A 24,995-nucleotide genomic window follows, 5' to 3' on the forward strand; every position below is an offset into this window, starting at 1 on the left:
CTGTTGGCTGCAAGGAACAGAAAACTCAATTCCAACTGGCTTGAATAATAAGGACAAATATTAGTTCACATAAAAGAAAGTCCAACTCTCAGAACCTTCCTGCTGCCACGTTCGGAACTCGCTGCTCTAGCCTCTGGAGCCCATCCCATCCTTCCAGCCTATGACCAGCAGCAGAGAAAAACTAGTTACATATCATTTTCTTGCCCCATACACACTTTAAGGTGAGCAAAAAGATTAGAATAAATTAAAATAAATTTAGAGAATAAATTAATCTTAAATTAAGATTAGAATAAATTTTAACAATGAAGGAAATCGTGCACAACCAGGCCAGTCAGTGAGGCAATCAGATCAGTGCCAAGTTCTGGGAGGTGATCAGTGATGAACATGGCATCGACCCCACCAGCACCTATCATGGGGCTAGCGACCTGCAGCTGGACAGCATCTCAATGTACTACAATGAAGCCACAGGTGGAAAATATGTTCCTTGTGTTATCTTGGTGGATCTAGAACCCGAGACCATGGACTCTGCTTGCTCAGGTCCTTTTGGTCAGATCTTCAGACCAGACAACTTTGTTCTTGGTCAGTCTGGGACAGGCAACAACTGGGCCAGGGGCCAGTATACAGAGGGGGCCGAGCTGGCTGACTCAGTCCTGGATGTGGTTCGGAAGGAGGCCGAGAGCTGTGACTGCCTGCAGGGCTTCCAGCTGACCCACTCGCTGGGCGGGGGCACGGGCTCTGGAATGGGCACCTTGCTCATCAGCAAGATCCGTGAAGAGTATCCCAACCGCATCATGAACACCTTCAGTGTGGTGTCCTCACCCAAAGTGTCCGACGCTGTGGTTGAGCCCTACAATGCCACCCTCTCCGTCCATCAGCTGGTGAAGCACACTGATGAGACCTACTGCTTTGACAACAAGGCCCTACAACACCTGCCTCTGCACCCTCAAGCTGACCACGCCAACCTACGGGGACCTGGACCACCTCATCTCAGGCACCATGAGTGGTGTCACCACCTGCCTCCCCTTCCCTGGCCAGCTCAGTGCTGACCTCTGCAAGCTGGCAGGCAACATGATGCCCTTCCCACATCTCCACTTCTTCATGCCTGGCTTTGCCCCTCTAACCAGCCGTGGAAGCCAGCAGTGTTGGGCCCTCACTGTGCCCAAGCTCACCTGGAGGGTCTTCGATGCCAAGAACATGATGGCTGCCTGTCATCCCTGCCATGGCGGGTACCTCCCCGTGGCTGCTGTCTTCCGTGGGCAGATGTTCATGAAGGAGGTAGATAAGCAGATGCTCAACATGCAGAACAAGAACAGCAGTTACTTCGTGGACTGGATCCCCCGACAACGTCAAGACGGCTCTCTGTGACGTCCCACCCCGTGGCCTCAGGATGGTGGTCACCTTCATTGGCAACAGCATGGCCATGCAGGAGCTGTTGAAGCACATCTCAGAGAAGTTCACTGCCATGTTCCACCAGAAAGCCTTCCTCCACTGGTACACAGGTGAGGGCATGGATGAGATGGAGTTCACCGAGGCTGAGAGCAACATGAACCACCTCGTCTCCGAGTACCAGCGGCACCAGGATGCCACTGCAGAAGGGGAGGAGGATTTGGGTGAGGAGGCTTAAGGCCGAGTCCCCATCACCTCAGGCTTCTCAGTCTCCTCAGCCTTCTTCCTTAACTGCCCCTTTCCTCTCCCTCTGAATTTGCATTTTCTGCCTCTATCTTGTTTTTTCTTTTTTTGGGGGGGGCGGTTCTAGAACAGTGCCTGGCACATAGTAGGCACTCAATAAATATTTGTTTGTTCCCCCACTCTGGGGAACCTAGATTTCTGCCATTCTGGGTAACCCTGTATTTCCTTCTAGTGCCCGCCCCTCCCATCTGTCCAGTGAACATTTCCCTCTCTGTTTTTGAGATAACTCTCCAAGAAGCTGGGTCTCATCAAATCCCATTTAGAACCGTGTGCTGAAAACACAGATAGATGAACACCAACCTAGGCCCATGTGGTAGCCCAGGGGATAGGTAACCAAGCAGCAGGTAGAAGTCCCTACAAGGAAGGGGTGGGGTTTTGGAGAGGGGCATCCAGACCATTGAAGTCCTAGTTTCCAGATATCTCCCCGCTCCTTTCTCAGCTTCAGGGGAGGTGTTAACAGTATTATCTCCATTTTCAGTCTCCCTCCAAGCTCTGTCCTGAGCTATTTTCTTTGCAAGGGTCAGAACCCCACCCTGTCAAGGGTGGATCCTTCCCTCTTCCACTTTACCTCCTTCATAATGTTCGATTCCTTTCTTTCCCCTGGTCGGAAAAGGGGGTCAAGAGGAGTGAGAGAGAGACCAGCCTTGGTCTCTAAGCCTCCAGAAAGCCCCTCCCCAAGCCTATCTTTTCTTACAGAAAAAAATTAATATCAGTCCTTCTGTACCTATATGGAAAGGTATGTGCTGCCACCTAAATGTCATTCCCCAGAGAGGGGACAGGATACCATCTGTCTTTTGGCAACATCTTATCTCTTACTTTTGCTATTGCCTTTTCCCCCCTACCCTTGGTTTTGTCCTATTCTACACTTCAAACTTCTGTTGTGTTGAACTTGCTGCTTTTTTTCGTATTGAAAAGATGACATTGCCCCAAGAGCCAAAAATAAGTGGGAATTGAAAAAAAAAGTCCAGAGGTAAGACAGGCTTCAGCATTGGCTGCTCTAGTGATTCATTGATTTTATCAAGGACCCAGGTACTTCTATCACTCTGTTCTACCATCAATATCATCACAGACAGGCTCCTTTAGGGTTGTAGGATGGCTGCCTGTAGTGTCTGGGGCAAACTCTTTATTCTCATCAGGTGGAAGAGAGAAACTGGCTCCCTGGGTCTTTCTTAACCGTGCGAAAGAACTTTTCCAGAAGCTTCCAGCAAATATTTCCTTATGTCTTATTAACCAAAATTGGATCACATGCCAGTTCTCAAGAAGAGGGATATTGACTTTAGGCCAATTAGATCCACTCCTAGAGCTCAGTTTCTCCTGAGGTTCATGGAGGAGGGTAGGTACCTGAACAAACTTGGGATTTTGTTAGGAAGGAAAAAGTGAAAACAGTTGCCAGGTTGGCATCCAACCACCATACACTTCCTTCCAGATCAAAGAATCCATTCTTTCTCTCAGATGCAGTTTACTGTATCTGGGTGACATCACTATAAGCTGTGTGATGAACGTATTTGTGGCTAGTTGTATTTAAGGTTTTCTTGTCCTCTGGCAAGAGTAGAAGAGCAGTACACTTTTATTTTTATTTTCTGTATTTGCCAACCACATGTATTTGGGGATATCAATTCTTGGAGAATCCTTTAACTTTTTTTTTTTAAGGGAAAAACCTCTGAATTTAGGAAACCAAAGCAGCAATTTGGATGGCAACATTTGACTTTTAAGACTTTTAAAAACTCTTTGCTTGGAGTTGACAGAAAATACTATCTGAAGAGTGCTGGAGCTGATGTCATTTAAACTCCTCCACGTCTTTATTTCTCCATCTACATGAAAGGATAATAGCACCCACCTTGCTATGAGTTAATGTATGTGAAAGGGTACTGTAAAGCATAAAAAACAAGTAAAGAGGGTAAGATGTTAGTATAGCCAGTGCCTCAGTGTCCAAACAAAGGATTGATGGGAACAGAGACACTTTCTCCAAAGACTTTCAGGTCTGTCCAATTGATAAAGAAAGGACCTTCTCTAAAATAGACCTATGTGCAACAAGGCAGTTCGTTCATGTGTTTTCATGTTCATTTGAAGCAGGCTTCTGGGGCTTCTGTGCCTCAGATATTTTCACTGGGAAGAAGGCAGAGGCCACTTGAATTGAGTGTTCTTCCTGTCACTTGTAAAAACATAAGCTCAAATACGGGAAGTGTCTTGGTTAAGGCAGGGAGAAGGCGGATGCTTTTGAAGACAAGGAAAGGGGGAGAGAATGGGAAGGGGGAAGAGACCTGAGGATTCCACGAGCACCTGAGATTTGGAACCACTCCTTGACTGTGTCCCAAGGAAGTAATAGACCCATAAGCTGCATGGTGTACCTCAAGAGAGCAAGGTCCAGGTTGCCTGGTACAGTTCCTGAGACATGGGACTTTCTGTGCTAAAACCGGGAAAGTCCTGGGCAAATAAGGATGAGTTGGTTACCCCATGGGTAGCTAAGTGGCAGCCATGGTGGAGTAGAGATAAGAAGACCTTCTCCTGCTTTGTGGGCACCATGTATGGCTTTTCCACCTGGGAGTAACCCATGGAGGGAGAGGGTCTGCAAGTCATGATCAAGTGCTTTAGGGGACACAGATTCAACTTTAAGTTGTTTTAAAGGAAACAAAGAAACTAATGTGTTTTTTGCATACCATAGCTTGGGAACTGAGATTCATACCTAATACACAGGGATTTCCATAATCCCTTAGGAAAACTTTGTAGCCAGATATATTATGGGATGCAGAACTTTCTGAATTTTAGAAGGGATCTAGGGACACATCTTACAGTATGTGTTCCTTGTAATACATGCTCTGATATAGTACTCTGTAATCAGACACACTGATATTTCTACAGAAGTGTTAATACTTACATCAAATGGGTTAAAGAACAGTAAATAGGCTTATGTCAGCTCAGGCTGGATACTGCTGCCAAATGAGGTCAGGTTAGTTTAGGTTTTGCCACCAAGTTAGTTGCAGTTTTCAGAAATTTTGATATCTTGGAATTATAGGTAATGAATGGATTGTTGCTGTATTTATAAATATGCATAAATATAAAGGCATGTCCTCAATTTATTATAATGTTAGCTGAAGTGTAAAATCTATCACATGTTTTCTAATATTGACTACAGATTCTGGAGAATTTATGAATAGATAATGCTGCTTAATACACTCATAGAGTTTATCAGATCCTAATATTGGAATCGATAATACATATAAATTACAATATAAGGTGATATGTGCAACACTCAAATGTTCTATTTACACGTTATAGACTTTTATCCAGACAGCCAAGGTGCGATTGTCACAATTTAAAATAGCTTTCCGTAAAGGTCAATTGAAATGCTGAATTTGCTGGACCTGATAATGAACAAGATATTTTTCCTTGAGTGATACCGAACTACAGGTGATAACCTCTAAGTTTTCTCCAGGGTGATAACCGTAGGGTTTGGGGCCAAGAAAGTTTTGTTTAATGTCCCTGTGGAAGCAAAGTCAAGGACACTGGTTTACAACCGCCATCACGGCTCTAAGAGAAATAATGCTGGTGATGATGATGATGATAATCCATTTGTTTGTAAACCTAGAAGGTGTGGTTATTGTGACACAATTATGTACAAGCACAGTCATTCTCCGATCTGACTCAAAGTCATAATTTTCAGGGCCTGAAAAGCTGTACCAAGTAAGTTTACAATCTCTAAAACTTTGGTGGTTCCATTGTCATTCTTCACTAGAAAATGAGCCCAGGTATAATTTAGTCAGAGCTTTGAAGATAAGATTCAGCGTCTTGAATCAAGTTTAGCTGTATATCAGGAATAAGTGAAAAAGCACAGGGTCGTTTCTTAGATTTTCCTTTCTGCAGGGAAAGCCATGGGGGAAACAGACGCTTTCTTAGACATTTTCCCTCTAATGAAACGATGTATAACAGGTACCTAGATTGGATTTTATGTCCACGTTTGCACTTATCTTATTTTGCCGCATAACATGCAATTTCTTTAATCACGTGTGATGGTTTGTAAAACTTGATGTTTTGCATAAGCTTTTTCTTCTTCATTTCGTGTGGTTTTCAAAAGGCTTCAGAATCAGTCTTCTTGTCAGAACCAATTATGCTGTCTTTTGAGATCGCCTTGGTGTCAGAATTCAATGCCACCATTCATTCTTATTCCTTCAATCTCAGTATTCATGACAAACCCATTACATGTGCCAAAATCTAAAATATTTATGTATAGACGACACTGTGTCTCTAATTACTGCAAACGAGGCTCCTTGTCTCTCTTATGGTATCTCTTCAGAGAGCGAGTGTGTGAAAAGTGTGGTAATCATCTTTTTTTTTTTTTTCTTTGATCAGTTCCTTTAAAACCTTCATAAAGTGGATACTACAGTAAGTTCAGCCATGGTTAGTTTGGGGTTCTAAAACTCCCAGGGATAAGCTAAGAAAACACTCCCTCCAGGAAGTTTGAAAAGCAGATTTGAAAATTCTCATGAAGCAATAGAGAGGCAATGGAGATTTTATATATATATATATATATATAAATACGGTCAGTGATACTACAGAAAAGAGAACAGATTCAAGAAATGCGGGATCTAGCATCTGGGAACACTGGCAGATGAAGAATGAGACAAAGATGGTTTCAAGGTTTCTATCTTGGGTAGTTGGTCTCAACGGTAATGATATTATTGAAAATCGCAAACAGAGAGACGAAAGTTTGTCAATGAATGTGGCGATTATAGCTTGGAAACATACTGAGTGAGTTTCAAGAGGATGCCATACAGATAAGCAGAGCTTTCCAGAGGAATGATATAAAATAAGGTCTAGAGTTCTAAAAATGGAGGTTGAGATTAAACATCAAATATTAGCCACCCTGAAACCAAATCTGGTCTATACAAGTGCTGTATTTGACATGCATAGTGTGAAAATATGTTTTTGAACTAACATTTAAACCTTTGGAGACTAATTTCAACTATTCTCAAAATACTACAAGTTCAAGGAACCCTGGACCAAAGTACCACATGACAAATCTCCCACTTATGAAGTAAAGGCTGCCCATTTTGAAGAGGTCTGCACCCTCCTCGACTCCACTCCTCATCAAGGAGGCATATACACTTACCCCCGTCTGCCTCACTCATGTATAGTGTTACCCTGATGATGTTTATACTTGCAGTGTCTGGTCTAAGTGAAAGCTAAGCTTTTATAGTTAATGAAATCACTTGCATGAGAGAAGAAGAGGGAAAGAGAAAGGAGAAAGGAAAAGAGAAGAGAGTCAATGAAAGGAAAGGGGAGAGGAGAGAAGGAAAATGTTTTCCCTGAGAAACAGTTGAACACTTGGCAAAAGAAGTGCCAGAAAAGGATCGTAAGGATGGTCAAGCCAGTAAGAAAACTGAGACTATGCTGTCGCGAGAACCCAGGGAGTAGAGATCTCCAATAAGGAAATGAGAAGTCCCACGGGGTCGAAAGGTTCAATTCAAATGAGTTCGTATTTGTGGAGATCCTTGTTGTTTCAACATGAGTCAGACTGCAGTACATTTAGGGGAGTGGAAAGTGACAAGAGAGATACAAGTAGCCCAAAACCTCCTTTTAGTAAATGATTTTTTGTGTGTTCTTTGAAAAGTTTAATCCATGTGATAGAGTGCATTCTAAAATGATTTCTGAGTTATTTTATATTTAACGGTTTGCAAAACAGATGAGGAATTAGTGCCCTAAATTATAAAATCTTTCTTAAACTTTAATTTAAATAAATTTTATTTTCAGAATACACATATCACCAGAAAAAAAGGGATTATTGGTAAAGAGAACAATGACTCACATTGTATCTAGAACATTGCTTGAATATGAGGATAGGTGGGACTTGAAATAACACAAGTTCATGGCAAGGCTGTGGTGATTTTTTTTTTTTTTACTTGACCTTGATATTGACTCTTCTCTATTTTAGAGGAATGAAAAAATATTAATAAAAACATGTATAATGACCAAAAAAAATCAAAGAGAAATAGAAAGTCATGGGAATGAACTCACAGTGAAGAGTATATTAAACAGACTTTATTATTTCACAGTATAAGCCCCAGACCATCCACACTGCAGTCAAGCTAAAACCTCAGTGGGAGGATTCTGTTTTTAAAAGTCTGCTTGTTGTTCATAAGAATGGTACTATAAGCAAGAGATATTTAGACTTATTTAAGTGTCTTTCTTTGTTAAAGAGTAACTCTCTGTCCTGTAAAAGTTGATGTTCCGTTGACGGTTTATTCCTTAAATCTGATCATACACTCAATACAATGGCTTGAACCCAGAAGGAATGGTGTCTATAGACCATAGTGAGCACTTTGACGCAGTGAAGACTTAGAATGGAGACTGGCAGAACCTCCGTCTTTGGAAGCATCTCATCTGATTGTCTTCCACAGGATTGATTTCTATGTGTCAGCCTAGAAAGAAAATGCAGCCCCCTCAGCAGGGTAGCATCTACTGTCCCCCTTTCTTTCCCACTGGGAGCCAACAATTTCCTCTAGAACTTTAGAAACAATGAGATCAGCCAGCCCAGAGTCTAAACTAATAGGAAAATAGCACTAAAGTCTTGTCAATAGCCATCAAATTTGAATGAACAACAAGAATAAAAATCATCTAGAAGCATGACCAACACTAGGAACAACACCTTTGTGGAATTAATAGTCCTCAGTTTCAAAGCCCTCTTTGCATCTCCTACTTGTGATACATTCATAAGTGTTATTACTTGAATTAGCTATGCTTTGAGTTTTCCCTGAAAATGCAGAACATTTGGTGTTCTTTTTCTTTCTCCCATGTAGAAAATTTGGAAGCGTCCACCTGTTACCTTGAAAATAAAATCAGGTCATCCATTTTGTCATTAAAAACCTAAACGGAACCAGGATTGGTATTTTAATGCAAAATATTTGTTGCAATAGTTACATCAATACCGAACAGGTATATTTAACATGCAACTCCTAGAGAAAACACCTGCAAAAAACTCCCTCAAAACATGCTTCAGAAGAGCAATTAGGGTTCAGAAAAAAATGGTCATATGAACTGCCAGTAAGTGACTCCTCAGGTACCCCCTCCTTCATAGCCCGGCTCATCCCTACTGAGCTTGCCAGGGAGCTCTGAGCACTGGTGTCTACTTACCTGGGAAATGCATCAGAGCCTTGCTCCCAGTGCACAAAGTGGGAAATCATGCACTTCAAAAAGTTCTATCTTCAGATTCAGATTTATGTGACAGACGGGTTAGGTCAAGAAACTTTGTTCTACTTACTGATGTACCCCAAGCACCTAGGACAGTGCCTGGAACATAGAGGATGTTCAATGAGTGAATGAACGACCCATGCCATATAGAATAGATAGGCTGCAGCCATCAAAGGGAGGACTTTCAAGGTCATAGGAGCCCAGCCCAGTAAAGAGGGATTTCTGGGAGCCCTAATCTACCGTTTCTAGCTTCCTTGGGTTGTTTCCAGTCTGTCCCTCTCTCTCCAAAGAAGACAAAATGGAATTTTTCTTGGGTATAGGTCTAGGAGTAGAAATTTTGTTCATAGGGCATGTGTGTAATTACCGTACTGCACTGTAATCATTTACTTGTCTATCTTCTCCAGGGCCAATGTATGCATTAGACATAGTAGCCCTCCCCAAAGAACTTTGAGGTTGAAGAAAATGTTTAAATATATAATATTTTAAAAATTTCATCTGCATACTAACACAGTTATAAAATACCACTTTTAATCTTTTTCAATGGAAGAAGGGGACCAGGAAGGCGAGAGTGCCTAGGGCCCATGAAAGTCACACTGCAGAATCCACCCGCATTAGGCTGTAAGTGCACTGTGCAAGAGAATCACATTTTTCCCGTCTCTGTAAACTCACAGCCTAGCCCAAGACCCAGGAAACATTTGGTGCTTAATATATGTTTGAGGAATGACTGAAATGAAATGAATGAATATGCGTTCCTAATGGAAGTCAGACAGAAAAAAAATATTGGCCACCAATATGATTTAAATACAGTAAGAGGAAGCCGAGAGGAAAGGGCTGATAAAAGAAGAGAAAGTCCGTTTTTTAGGAAAGGGCTGGCAATAGTAGGTGAGAATGCCTTGGACGAGGCTCTGGAAGTAGGAGGCTGAAGCCAGGCGGGTGTGGAGGGGTAGCCGGGGGAGCTTCTGTAACAGGTAGGTGCTGAGTCCACATCTGGCAGGTGATGATGTGTTCTCTGGCGGACCGATGAGTCATGGCATCTGAGTGCTAAAAGGGCTCTTAAGAGCTGCTCTAGTCCAGCTCATTTTACAGATCAGAAGAGTGAAGCCAATTAAATTATTGGCAAGTTAGAACCTGATTTTCAGGTGCTTTCTACTGCTCTTCCAACTCTTTCAATGGTCAGAATTGTATTTACAAGGCAGGGTGGTGAAATGAACAGACACATTCATGTGTTTATTATGTATGTGAATAATACAGATAGTGTGAGCAATTCCACATGGCACAGAAGAGAGTCCTTTTCAGACATCTTGATAGATCTACAAGATTACTCTCAGGTCACAGAATGGGACACTGTCATTTCTCTCAGCCCTACTGCAGCTCTGACCTGGAATCACTAACATTTACGTAGCCACCTCCCAAGTAAGAAACCTGACCCTACTGGCAGTACTAAATCTGTCAGATGACTAAAAGTACCCGTAGCCAAATCTGCCTAAGGTGAAACCAGAACCCAGAAACCTTTATTATTGCCTGTCAAGGGCACAAGAGGGAAAGGTGAGATTGTTAAGTAAAGAGACTCTCCCACTATTAACAAGCCGAGGGGCAATTCTCAGGTCACTGAAAATGTTCTCCCTTCGCACCAGGGTCAGTGGGGCTGATTCCACTCTGCTTCCAAAAAACTCCTCATTCTACAGGGTCGCTGAGAAGCTTTCTTTTATTCCTAGGTAAGAGCTGGCACACTGCGTCCAAACATCTGAACCATTCTTGAGTCAGTTAACAAATATACCGAGGAGATATTCTGCACAAATCACAGACTAGGATATGGAGATGCAAGGGTGAATTACACTTGCACCCTGTCCTCAAGGAGTATACTGTCCAGTTAAGGGGCCACCCCAGGGAAGGAAGAAGAGCAGGCAGGATGGTGTTTGGCTCATGATCACAGTGAACAGGGTCACTTGGCTCCATTCTGCCTCTAAGACATTCTTTTATGAGTGAATGCTTGGGAGGTTCTAGAAATAAATCAATTTCCCACATGTGAGCCAGAACTGAGAAAGCTGAAGTGAAAGGGAATGAAGGCAGGGAGAGGTAGGAGGGAGATGGAGAAGGGGAGCATTGCAATCTGGGACGTTCTCAAAGACGTTCCAGTTCAGTAGAACCCACAAAAGGAACTAAATTTTATTCTTCAAAATCTGATATAAGCTTCATTGTGCAATTTCCCAAATGAGAGAGCTGTCTGATCAGTACATTTAACATCCTCCCAGAATCAACCTACACGTGGGTTATACCACCTGATAGGAGAGGGGGAAGCTTCTGCTCTCCATAGATTGTTACCACCATGTATCGATGAGGTAGGAGTAGACCTTTGTCATTATCTCTAGTTTGGAAACTTCGTCACTCTTCAATAAACTAGCACTTACTTCTTGGGAGGCAGACCCATTTCTGTTAATTATTAAGGGCCCCAAACTCCACAAACCCTCTTCCTTATTGAATTCACCTGCCCAAAAGGAACATATTAACTTTTTTTTTTTTCCCTTGGCTCCTCTGTCCCTTTGACTCCCCCCTCCCAGCGTTTTTCATTATTATTATTTTTTATTGGGGTATAGTTGTTTTACAGTGTTGTGTTAGTTTCTACTGTACAGAGAAGTGGAGTTCCCTGTGCTATACAGCAGGTTCTCATTAGTTATCTATTTTATACATATTAGTGTATATATGTCAATCCCAGTCTCCCAATTTATCCCACCCCCCCTTACCCCCTTGGTGTCCATATGTTTGTTCTCTACGTCTGTGTCTTATTTCTGCTTTGCAAACAGGTTCATCTGTAAAATGCCAATTTCAACGTCTTTCCCATGGTCCGAAGCTTTCAATGGCTATCCAGGGCCGATAGGAAAAGACTAAACACCTTGTCTCGTAGTAGAGAGTCCACCTACCATTTCAACCTCCTTGCCCACTTCTCCACCCTGCGGGTATCCTATCAGCTCCACTCTGGAATCTCACAGCATGCCATGCACCCTCTCATCTCCACACCTTTCCTACATTGTTCTTAACCCGATGAAAACCCATCCTTTCTCCCTGCCTATTTATTCATTTATTTATTAATTGGATAAATACTTGTACTGCACCTGCTTCATTCCAGAAGTTTTAATAGGTCCTGGGAATCCAGAGATGAAAATGACAAACACAGTCTCTACTTCGGGAGCTTTGAACTCCAGTTTTGGTGAGTGCTGTGCAGAAGCATAAGGCATTATGATGACATGTAAGAGTAGCACGTTTCCTCATCAGGTGAGTCAGGGAAGGCGTAACTGAAGGAGTGATTTTTAATCTGAGATGTTAAAAAAATTAAGAGGATTCAGCAGGCAATAGAGCATTCCATGAAGAAAGAACCACATGTGTAAAGCCCTAAGGCATGTCCGAATCCCACCCATCCTGCAAGTTTCAGCTCAGTTTGCAACTTCTCATGAAGTTTCTTCTCCCTCTTGGTGTCCATGTGAAAGAATCGCTTGCTCTTCTGAAGTCACCAACACCCTGACTCTGCACCGTCTCCCTAAGCTCTTAGTCACAGCTGGTCTTATGATGCTGTCATCTTTTATGCTTTATCTTCTCACCTGGATTATATCAGGGCAGGGCCATGCTTTAAATGTCTTACAATTCTTATGAGCATCTAACTCCTAGTAGGAGCTCAATAAACATTAATTAAATGTATGATTGCATACATGAATGCTAGAGTGAACGAATGAATAAATGATCTTAGTCAGTTAAGACTGCATGCATGGCCGTTCAATGAGCCTCATCAGAGGCTACTGCAGCAGTACAGAAGATACTGTATTATCGAATTTTATAGAGGAAAAAATTCACTGGCTATTCATCTTATTAAATAGAGCCAAAACTCAACATCCCCCAAAGAACCACAGAGATGGATGAGTGGTCGAAAGAGTGGACTCTGTTCAATGTGTCATGAGAAGACCCTTCTTCTCTACCTAATAGGTGTTAGGTTGTATAAGTTGTTCTGAAGAAAATCTCAACATGGAATGTGCTGAATTCTGTGGATACAATGCAGAAAAGAGAAAGAGAAATCACCTTAATTAACCTCCAGGCAGGAGAACCCTTCAGTAGGAACCTGGCAAAAGATGTGTGAACAGTAGATTCCCCTGACAGCTAATCTTTCCCACCAACCAAAATTTAGCATTAATACCATACGCCAAGTTGCTGCAAATTCCCCTCGCCCTGCTCCTATGCCTGCCAACCTTTCCATCTCAATGGCTCCCTCCATCTTTATTCCTCAGCCTCCTTGCACCCGACCTGTCAACCTTATGCCAGCTTAGATCATTTTTCTCTCAAGAACTTTTCAAAATAGAACGCACTCAATTCCTGTTGGATACACCAGAAACCATCTCGATGAGTTTCTAGGACCTACTTGTGTTTGAAAGCCGGCTATGATGGGGCAAAAATACAACCATAGGGAGGGAGTGTACCCAGAGAAGGCACAGGAGAACCAAACTATTTACACCTCAGCCTCTAGTCTCTGAGTTTTCCCATACTCTGGATTTGAAATAAAAGTACCAGAGTGGGGAACATTTTGCTTAACATAAGTAGCGATGCGATCTTGGCTGTCGGAGCCAAACCAGAGCATATCCAATGAGGCCTGGCATGAAGAACAGTCCAAGAATAAACAGGAGCTCAGTTCAGCTCCTGTTTGTTTTTTTTTTGTTTTTTTTTTGCCCTTGCTAAGTTGCATATTCTGCACTGGGCACTAGAAATACAAAGATAAATGGCATATTGTCTTTAATTTGGAGGAGCTTGCCATGTAGTGGGGGATTCAGACACTTCAACATATGATCCCTGCACCATGTGGTAAGTGCAGTGAGAAGGAAGAAGTGAGAAGCAGGAATCCTTTACCCATTTCAGGGCAGCGTAGGACGGTAGATGTCTAGAGGGTTAAGAAAGATTCTGAAATGGACATGGAGTACTAATGTTATAAAGAGAGTCATGTTGTTACAGAGCAACATAAAAAGTTCCACATAAAAAGAGGTCAGTGTGTCTCTGGAAAATAGTTCCTTAATTTCTGGCCTAATGGATCAAAGGAGGATTGCACGGCATAAATGAAGCCAAAGAAATATGGGATTTAATTATTTTAATCGCTAAAAATTGGCAATGCACACTGTTCTTTGCTCAGATCCTGAAATTTGACCAAAACTGTTAGGAATCGTTTAGGGCAGCATTTATCAACCTCAGCACAACTGACATTTTGGACTGGATAATTCTTCATTGTGGAGGCTATCTTGTGTATTGCAGGATGTTTAGCCTCTATCCCCTAATGCTGGTACCCTCTCTCCCCGCCCCCGCTTCCCCTCACCAACTGGGACAAGTCAAAATGTCTCAAATTACCAAATGTCTCTTTGGTAATGGGGACAAAATCACTCTCCATTAGGAACCACTAGTTTAGGATGTTTAGCAGAAATGGACGCAATCATGCCTATTTTTTTCAAGATAATCAGTTCCTATCTAAGGCTCTGTGTAATAATCCAAACCTGGGTATCATCGTAGTTAATAGATAATTTCTACTTGGGGCCCAGTGATAGCTCTGATGGGAACTTCTAATTTTTCCCACTATTCATTCTTCTTTTCTCCCTCATCCTGAAAAAAACCCCTCTGATTTCTATCTGGGTATTCAGAATAAGACATTTCCTGGTCTTGCCAATGGGTTATAAGCAGAATTAGTGTGCACAATTTCCAGAAATGTCCTTCAAGGGAGGAAATGTGCCTTTCTTCTTTCCTTCTTTCCACTGCTTCATGGGAATGTAGTTGCTGGAGCTCCAGCAGCCCATTTTTAATTATGAGGTGACCTGGGGAATTGAAGCCACACGTGTTGGAGAAACAGAAAAAACTGACACTGATGGGGCCTTACCAGCCTTCTAGACAACTACTTGAACTGTTATGTCCAGACTACTGCATGAGAGATTTTTTTCCAGGGTTATTACGAGTCTCTGCTACTTTCAGCTGAACCTGATATTAACCAATGCAATTGCTGAAAGTAGACATTATAGTAATAATATATATTATTATTATATTATATACTTTTATTATATAAAAGTCTCTGAGCCATTATCTTCCTTATATTAGGAAGCTTGCTCAGCTGTGCTACTAAGACCTTTGCAGAAAACCCTAAAATCTCGTCTCCTCCTCCCTTGCAGTGCACAGTACAGGAAGTTTGTTATTTCAGTAATAACCCTCATACCACCCTTCACTCCACTTCTCTAGTTAGTCAGTTACACTAGGTATACTGGTGCCACCCAGTTACTAAAAGCTGACTTCACCTTACACCTATCAGACAAAAAAATGAAATGATAAAGCCTATTACTGGCAAAAGTACAAGAAAAAGTATGCTTTCATAGATTTCTGGCGGAAATGCAACGTTGCTGTCTTTTTAAAAGCAGTTTAATAATAGCTTGTAAATTTAAAAATACATATACCCTTTCACCCAACTATCTAATTCTAAGTAAAATTAATATTAAGCAAGGTTATATGTATAAGGGTATTTACTGCATATCTTCCCACAGTGGCAAAAAAGAAAAGGAATATCTCTCATAAAAGACTGAATAAATTTGAGATCCATCAACATATAGTTGGTATTTAAAACTGTGGGACAGGATGAAATTGCCTAGGAAATGAACGAAGAAAGAAAAGATTTTGAGGACGGAGCCCTGGAGCACTGCAACACGAGGGGGTCGGGAAGATGAAGAGGATCCAGCCAAAGAAAATGAGAAGCGTGGCCAGTGTGGTAGATGGAAAGCAAGGAGAGTAGTTTCCCAGCAGCCAAGAGAAGAGTTTCAGGAAAGGCGGGGTAATCAACCCCGCCAAATGCTGCCAATAGGCTCAGTAAGGTGAGGACCAAGAAGGAACCATTTAATGTGACAACGTGGAAATCACTGGAGATGCGGGCAAAAGCAGTAGCTGTGGATTGGTGGGGACACCAGCTTGACTAGACGGGGTTCAAGAGAGAATGGAAGATGAGGAAATGGAGACAGTGTGTATAGATAGCTCTGGAGTTTTGCTGAAAAGAGGAAGAAGGAAATGGGTCTATGGGTCTATAGAAGGTATTTTGTTTTTAGATGCAAGGCAGTGCAACATGTTTGTTTGTTTTTAATTATATAGCACAGAGGGTCAATAGATGATGCAAGAGAGAGGGGACAACTGCCGAGTCAAAGTTATTGAATAGGTAACCTCATAGAGAGGTGAGCCTCAGACAGGAGCCAGGACAGCACACCCACTGTGACCCAAGGGAATGCAGAATATAGATGGGCACCAAGGCAGGTATGATGGCACATTTGGTGGTGGAATGTGAGGAAATTCTCCTTGATGACTTTGGCCAACATCCAGCCAAAACCAGAAGAACTGCCCAGCCTAAATCAACAACCTACAGACTCTTGAGCTAAATATATAATTATTATGTTAAGCCACTAATTGTGGATGATGTGTTACATGACATTATGGTGGCAATAGATAACTGGTGCAAGGATTGTTCCACATCAGTACACAGAGAGCTGCTTCATTTTTAAAAATGGTTACATACAGCATTGCATTGTATGTGCCTTATTTTATTTATTTTACCATTTCCCTCTACTGTTTATTTCAGTTGTTACTATAAGCGATGCTACAAGGACTATCTTCCTACATATATCTTTGCACACACATGGATGTGCACAATGAATTCCTAGAGATAGGATTTCTGGATCAAAGTGTATATGCAATGATAATTCTAATAGGTACTGGCACTCAATAGAAGTTATCAATTTACATGCTTGCCAATGATTTATGAGTTTCTACACATCTTCATGCTATCAATTTTTTTTGCCAATATGGTAGTTTAAAAAAAATGTAAATTCCCATGGATGTCATTTTCATCCCTCTTCCTATGCAGTCCCAGAATGAACCCACCACACCTGCTGGTCCCCACTTACTGTGAACAGTACAGATTTCATGATTATCAGCCCTGCCTCAAAAGGCACAGGAGTCTCCTGGTCTCACACCATTTCCTAGTGGTTCTATTTAGTCAGTGCTCTCCTTTTATTGATAGCTTATCCACTAAATTTCCAATAAGTTATGAGTAATCTAACACAAGAAAAGTAGGGGAAATATTCCACTTATTTACAGAGAAATGAGTTATGTTTAAGATTGTTCATTACAAATGGAAATGTTGGAGGATGGTTGGAAAAAGCTAAAAAGGAAGAAGGAAATTAAAAGGAGAGACGCTAATGGGACAAATAGGGTTTTCTGAAGTCCCTTTGACTTCATATTTTCTAACTGACTTCTTGAGGGATTTGTACATTAAATGCAATTTACTTTAAATTACTTCAGCATGGACAGTATAATAAACTTGTGAACATTAGTGAGTTTTTACCTTAGAGTAAAAACTGGTCAACTGCCCTACGAGGGTCCCCATTCTCACAGGTCTAAAGAGCAGTCATCCAAACGGAAAGCCATACCAGTAAAAAATAATGAAATTTATTTATGGATAATGGGGGAAGTACTAACAAATATAAATGGGGCTATGGGTGCCTATAGTGAGAGGACATAATTCTCGGATATAGAGTTTGGGCCTTTTTATATCTTTCCAATCCCCAAGTTATTACATCAAACATATATTCAGAATTTTTATATAATTATTCAATATGCTATATAATTTTAAATAGTGAAACAAGGGGGGGAAGTTCATTTCTGGATAAGTGTAAGTAATTTAACCTTAACCCAAGGCTAAAATTGTCATGTTGGAAGCATTCCTAATTTTGCCACAGATTCTCAGCTTTATTACTTTGTACTCAAAGGGCAATTAGCTCAGATAGTGGTTTCTGATAGTTAAGCATTTTTCTTTTGTACATCTAACCAAATTGCATTTGGAGTAATAACCCTCTGTGAAGTCAATAGGTCTTCGGAAAAAGGCGTGTGGATGACTGGAGAGAATGGAGATGGAATCCCACAAAGGACAAAGCAGTGAGGCTAATGCAGCCCTTTATCTTCTCCATTAAATGGTCATGCAAATCAGTGGCTCAAGTGAGTCAACCTTCTTGAAACTGATATGATTTCCTGGATGGCTCAAGAAAGTATAATGGCTTTAAGCTCTGAGTTGAAACCCTTAAATAAAGCACTAAATTGAAAAGATATATTTGAATTCAGCTGTTCATTGTCTTTTCAATTCTATTGCTTTTCCACTTAACATATTTCTTTTTTCTTTCACACATAATAAGGCTTAGTTATGAGGAAAAGAGACTGGCAGGAGAGACAACCCAGCCATTCAGGGTTTCTAATGGTCTCATCAGATAGTCACAAAACATTGGTGCCATTGAGAGAGCACAGTCTGTAGCCGGTGGTTGGCGGGAGAGCATGATGACATGGCCACAGGCTCAGTGGCTGGGCCTGTGCTGAGATTCTGCTGTAATCTTTTCAACCAATTCACTCAAACAATCGTTTTCTTCTTCCCCGGATCAACCAATTATTTGATTGAACTGAGAAACAAGGGGTTGTTTTGGCATTAGGCTCTAGCCCAATACTAAACTGAAGTTTGCATTTTAACATAGCTAAGTTCAATTCACTACTAAATTGAGGTTCAGTTTGAGATACAAAGCAGCTACAAATTATGTTCTAAAGCCAGTAAATCACTGTCAACTTATTTTGTGGCTTTAGAAATACACCAGATACATAAAAGTAGAGTAAGCTAGATACCTTTCTTTGAAAAATCCAAGCAGCCAGATATCCTTTCCTTGTTTTTTCTTTCACCACTGTTTTTTGGGCTTTGTTTTGTTTTTGATGGGGGTGATACACTATCCCAGGACGAATTGGTTCTGGTCCATTTGTTTTTGTTCAAAATCACCAGGTATATTTCCAAGAGCACCTATTTCCTTGTACCTTTTGGAGTGGTCCATGCTTGTGTGATCCTTCTCCTTATCTTTTCCGTTCTTGCCTCTACATCTGTCAAAGGACTTGAGGCTCTAATAACACTGGCCCATGGAAAGATGGGGGCAAGTATTCAACTGGGGGACCTGAACTCATCCCAGCTTCCCATAATGTTGCATGCCGTCTCTGCCACCTCCCTCAACCCAGATTTTTGTCCAACACAAAAGAATTACAGGCATGCCAAGTTACCCAAATATCTACGAGAAGGTTGGCAAACAAGGTTGTCATTTGTCACACCAATTCCGATTGGTGGATTGATGACGGTGGCATGGCTAGCTGTGTCCAGGCTTAGTGGAAAGAGAGTAGTGGTTGACAAGCAGTGTCCGACATGGGTGAGGAGCGCACCAGGTATTTACCCTCCCTCCCAGTTCTAAGGAATTGTTCAGGCTTGATGCGCTGGTTGATTCAGTGCAACCAGAAGAAACCATAAATTGGACATCTTCTTTAAAGGTTCTTTGGCACTCAGCACTCAGCTGAGTCTCTTCCTGTTCCCACCCTCAGGGGTCAGAGATAACTTCTTGTCAAGGTGACTTATATCACCTCCGTGACCCAGCAAAGCGACCCTAAGCAAAGCCCTATGACAAGAGGTCCATATTGAAGTGGCTGAGTCAGAGCGGCAGAGGGACCGGAGTACGGATTCAAGTTTCCTCCTCACTCCATGAACGATCCCTCTGTCAAACCAAACACTTGGAGGCAGCGAGGCTGGGGAGTTTCCACAGTGATGAAAGGCAGCAGCATGATCTCTGCTGCCTGGAGCTGGCTGCCCACTGGCTCTGTCATTTGGACTTGCCCCCAGCGAGCTGCCAATCCTGGAAAACCCTACTCCCACCTTGAGGCGGTTTCCATCGTGCTTTATGCGCAGTTCATCCTTTCAGATGCAATGCCCCTTCAAAATAAGGAGGTTCAAATAAGTGAGTTCACGCTGTGTGTTTATTCAGGTGTTTCTTGTTAATAGCAGTGTTTTGCTTATGCGAGATGAGGGCTGGGGTCACGAGTGATCTCATATCTGTGGGTTTTCTCCTTTTTAGTTTTGTTCCCTTGGAAAATGTTTGGATTCGTTCTGGTTTTCAATTTTAGTCCACAGTTCTCATGTTCATTCTCTCTGTCTCCTCAAGCCCCACCTGCCTCATTCTTACTCTCTTTCATTCCTTGCCTTCTCCTATTAAAAAAAGCATCTTTTCCTGTAACGAGCCCTGTAAGTAGCATAAAAACAAACACACACACCCTTGCCATGGATTTCACATTGTCTTTTTTTTCTTTTTTCTTTTTTTTCACATTCTCTTTTGCTGTGAGTCTGAAGAGCTGGGTAGCTATTCTCTTTCCCCAGTGGAGTGAGGTACAGTGGCAAGCATGTACCAGGGGACCTGGATTCTCCCACATATTAGGTGTGATTAGGGGCAGGTCAACCTCTCTCTATTTCTTCTTGCTTCCTTTCTATTAAAAAAAAAGGGTAATTCTCCATGCCTTGTCTACTTCACAGAATTTTTACAAGGATAAAATAAAGAAACGCTCGTGAAATCTCTTTGTAAAGTATAAATTGCTATGCAGATATTATTTTATTATTGCTATCCTTTTGCACATCTGGTCACCCCACTGAAAGGTGCTAATTACATCACAGGAGGATCTGATTGTCCTTTGTGGCACCTGACCAAAGAATGACAGCTTCTAGGCAGTGCCTATCCCAAGCAATTCTCACTTATCTGGGATCCTTTTCATCAGGGGTCCCCAACCCCCGGGCCACAGACTGGTACCGGTCTGTGACCTGTTAGGAACCGGGCTGCACAGCAGGAGTGAGTGGCGGGCGAGCGAGCAAAGCTTCATCTGTATTTATAGCCGCTCCCCACTGCTCGTATTACCGCCTGAGCTCCATCTCCTGTCAGATCAGCGGTGCATTAGATTCTCACAGGAGCGTGAACCCTACTGTGAACTGTGCATGCAAGGGATCTAGGTTGCATGCTCCTTATGAGAACCTAATGCCTGACGATCTGAAGTAGAGCTGAGGCAGTGATGCTAGCACTCGGGAGTGGCTACAAATACAGATGATCATTAGCAAAGAGGTTTGACTGAACAGAGACCATAATAAATCAATTGCTTGCAGACTCATATCAAAACCCTATCCGTGAGTGGCAAGTGAAAATTAAGCTGCATCTGGTGGCAGGCTTTATAGTGGCAAGTGAGTTGATGTACTTCAATTGCACAGCTGCATCTGGTGGCAGGCTGTAAGTCAGAATCTGACACTTATTTTAGTCCTCATGTGGCCCACCCATTATTTTATTTACCACTTCTGTCCACGCCTCTTTCCCGCACTGTGCACTTGTCTCAGTCACAGTTTTGGTAAGCCCACAGGCTAACCCTAGCCAAAATGAGTAAAAAACAAACGTCTCTGGAGAGCTTCTTCAGAAAGGGGGAAAGACCCAATGATGAGACAGCAGAAGACTCTAAGACTGCCAAAAAAAAAAAAGAAAGCTGCATTTAAAAGAAAATACCAAGAGTCCTACTTAAATTATGGGTTCATTGCAACAGGTGATTCACATTCTCCAAGCCAGCTTTGTATAATATGTGGCAACCAGCTATTCAACGAAGCTATGAAACCTTCAAGACTGTTTCGCCACATGGAGACCAAGCACCCTGCATTAAAAGACAAGTCTTTGGAGTTTTTCAAAAGAGAAAAACGTGAACACGAAGAACAGAAGCAATTATTGAAGGCTACCACTTCATCAAATGTGTCTGCACTGAGAGCATCATTCTTAGTGGCTAACCGCCTTGCTAAAGCTAAGAAGCCCTTTCCTATTGGTGAAGAGTTGATCCTGTCTGTTGCTAAGGACATTTGTCATGAACTTTTAGGAGAGGCAACAGTTCAAAAGGTGGCACGTGTTCCTCTTCCGGCTAGCACCATAACTAGACGAATTGATGAAATATCAGAGGATATTGAAGCACAATTGTTAGAGACGATTAATGAGTCACCATGGTATGCAATCCAGGTTGATGAGTCTATTGATGTTGGCAACAAGGCAACAATGTTTGTTTTTGTGCGATATATTTTTCAGGAGGATGTGCATGAGGATATGTTATGTGCACTTTTGTTGCCAACCAACACCACAGCTGCAGAACTATTCAAGTCTTTGAATGATTACATATTAGGAAAACTGAATTGGTCATTTTGTGTCAGTATATGCACAGGCAAAGCGGCTGCTATGACTGGACGGCTTTCTGGTTTCACTACTCAAGTCAAAGAGGTCATTTCTGAATGTGAGTCTACACACTGTGTCATCCATAGAGAAATGCTGGCTAGCCAAAAAAATGTCACCTGAACTTAACAACGTTTTGCAGGATGTGATTCAAATTATCGACCACATTAAAGTACATGCCCTTAACTCACATCTGTTCATGCAGCTCCACGAGGAGATGGATGCAGAGCACACAGGTCTTCTCTTATACACAGAAGTGAGATGGCTTTCTAAAGGTAGATCACTGGCCAGAGTTTCTGAGTTACGAGAGCCACTTCAGAGATTTCTTTTAGAAAAACAGTCACCCCTGGCAGCACATTTCAGAGACAGAGAATGGGTCACAAAACTTGCTTACTTGTGTGACATATTCAACCTGCTCAACGAACTCAATCTGTCACTTCAGGGGAGAATGACAACTGTGTTCAAGTCGGCAGATAAAGTGGCTGCATTCAAAGCCAAACTGGATTTATGGGGCGACAAGTGAACATTGGGATTTTTGACATGTTTCAAACATTAGCAGAGATTTTGAAAGAGACTGAGCCAGGGCCTTCTTTCTCCCAGCTGGGGCATGATCACCTGTCTCAGCTTTTAGAAGAGTTTGAGCATTACTTCCCAACCACAAAAGACTCCTGAACTGGGAAGGAATGGATCCGCGACCTATTTGTGAATAAGCCAGGTGAATCGACTTTGTGCTTGAAGAGGATCAACTGCTTGAGATCGCAAATGACGGTGGCCTTAAAAGTATGTTTGAGACAACTTCAAATCTCCATACGTTCTGGATTAAAGTCAAGGCAGAATATCCTGAGACTGCCACAAAAGCACTGAAAAGCCTGCTTCCATTTCCAACATCCTATCTTTGTGAAGCAGGGTTTTTTGCAGTGACAGCCACCAAAATAAGATCACGGGGGAGACTGGACATAAGCAACACACGTCGGGTGTCACTGTCTCCCATCACCCCCAGATGGGACCATCTAGTTGCAGGAAAATAAGCTCAGGGCTCCCACTGATTCTGTATTATGGTGAGTTGTATAATTATTTCATTTTATATTACAATGTAATAATAATAGAAATAAAATGCACAATAAATGTAATGCACTTGAATCATCCCCAAACCATCCCCCCCTCTCCAGTCTGTGGAAGAATTGTCTTCCACAAAACCGGTCGCTGGTGCCAAAAAGGTTGGGGACCGATGCTCTTCATCATTCCCAAGAATGCTGCCTGATTTCCTGACGTTAACCATAACACAGCCAAAGTCAAGAGAGAGAAGCTACTGGGGCACCTTCAGTGGTCAAGGAAACACCGTCACCATCATCAGGATGCCTGCCACATTACTCAGAGACTTTCATCTTTGCCTTCAATAAATTTCCTTAGATGCAAGTCAGAAATCTCCAGATCCCTTCCAGGCCACTATAGATAAAGCTGTATAGGAAGAATGTGCTTCCAATGTAGGGATTTCTGTTTTGACAGCCTTGCATTCATATCTCAACCCCAACTCCTTTAATGCTACACGTGTTTCCCTACTGGATCTTAAAGACAACTGCTGCTCTAGTTTAATAAAATGGTAATTTGCATCTGATCTGTGCTATGCTGCTTGAGAGCATTTCCCTTGGAATCTCCTCCATGCCTCTATTTTAGAAAATGATTTTCACTGAAAAGGCAATGATGTTTTAGGAAATGACACCTAACTAAAATCTCAAATATCACTTAATGTAATCAATCCATATTTTCAATACAGTTCCTCACAAACTGTAGAAATTTGATTTCTGAAATTCCCCAAGGTAGAAGAATTTATATTTGAGAAATAAAAGATCATACAGAAAGAAAAAAAAAAAAACAGGACTGTAGAGATAAGATTCATTGTAAACCTTAAAAGGTTCTTACAAATACCTTTCTATCAATTTCAATGAAACAATGAAGGCAGCACATTCTGTAAAGACAGAATCAATGAGATGATGAAGTTTTCACCCTTTGAAATTCATGATGGTGTGTAGAGTACTTGTTTTGCCTCTCTCTCCAAAAGGGATATGGCAGGTAGAGACAAAAGTCCTGCTAGGCTGGCGGAGGGTCAGCGCTTCCCATAGGCTTGGCCGTAGGAGGGGGATGGGATGCAAGGCAGGCTGGTTGCCTTTTACCTCTAGCCAGGCTGAACGAGACCAGAGAGCAAATATCAAAATGGCACCCTGAAGTGCTAAAAGGAAACCAGGGAAGTATGTCCCCAATAGATCAATCAATGTCATGGGGATGTGGGGTGAGGAACAAGAGCAAATTATCAAAGCTGAGGCTTAGAGCCCAGTAAATTGCCAAGGAAGGTAAAGAAGCAAGAACAGCAAGAGCTCAGAGCAGAAAAGTCAGAGACAAGGCATTAACTCCTACAGCAGTTTTGCTCATTCCAGATACACTATTGCGTGGACAAGCCAGATTCATCTAAAGACACAAGAAAGAATGAGGAGTAATGAATTATTATTATCCCAATTATCCCCAGTAAGCAGAGCTCACAATTTCGGTACAGGGGAAATACCATTCTTTCAGTCGCCAAAAAACTTATATGGAAATTTTGCATAAGAACTTGAGATTGGGGATAATTACTATAATATTTTCAAAAGATCTGTTTTCATAGGTGGAATTTCCTTCATGCCTCATTTTAGATGTCCTCTAATCTGGTAAAAAGCAAAATGGTTCAAAGGATCCATTCATTCCAAAGAAACTGAAATTTAGATGTGGTTTTTAAACCTGCCATAAGGCTGTTCTACATCTGAAGAAAAAGATATTTTCACCAGCTTTTGTGGTTTTTATTTCAATCATTACATGAATGATCAAACTTCCTTCTGATCTAAATATTGGTATTTGGAGAGACCCAACTTCTTGTTTTGTATTCCTAAATGTCTTTGACCAGAATCCCAGGAGGTATATTCTTGAGTTGCCTAATTGCTCTAACCATTTATGTATTCTGCCTTTGCA

At 41.8% G+C, this 24,995-nt stretch overlaps 1 pseudogene; it reads left to right on the forward strand.

Annotated features, from left to right (window-relative positions):
• Nucleotides 1-302: 302 nt before the first annotated feature.
• LOC133101453 (tubulin beta chain-like) lies at nucleotides 303-9,450 on the forward strand (annotated as a pseudogene).
• Nucleotides 9,451-24,995: the final 15,545 nt, after the last annotated feature.

The sequence above is a fragment of the Eubalaena glacialis genome, chromosome 11 (genome assembly GCF_028564815.1).
Source record: "Eubalaena glacialis isolate mEubGla1 chromosome 11, mEubGla1.1.hap2.+ XY, whole genome shotgun sequence".
In the NCBI taxonomy this organism is placed as follows: domain Eukaryota; kingdom Metazoa; phylum Chordata; class Mammalia; order Artiodactyla; family Balaenidae; genus Eubalaena; species Eubalaena glacialis.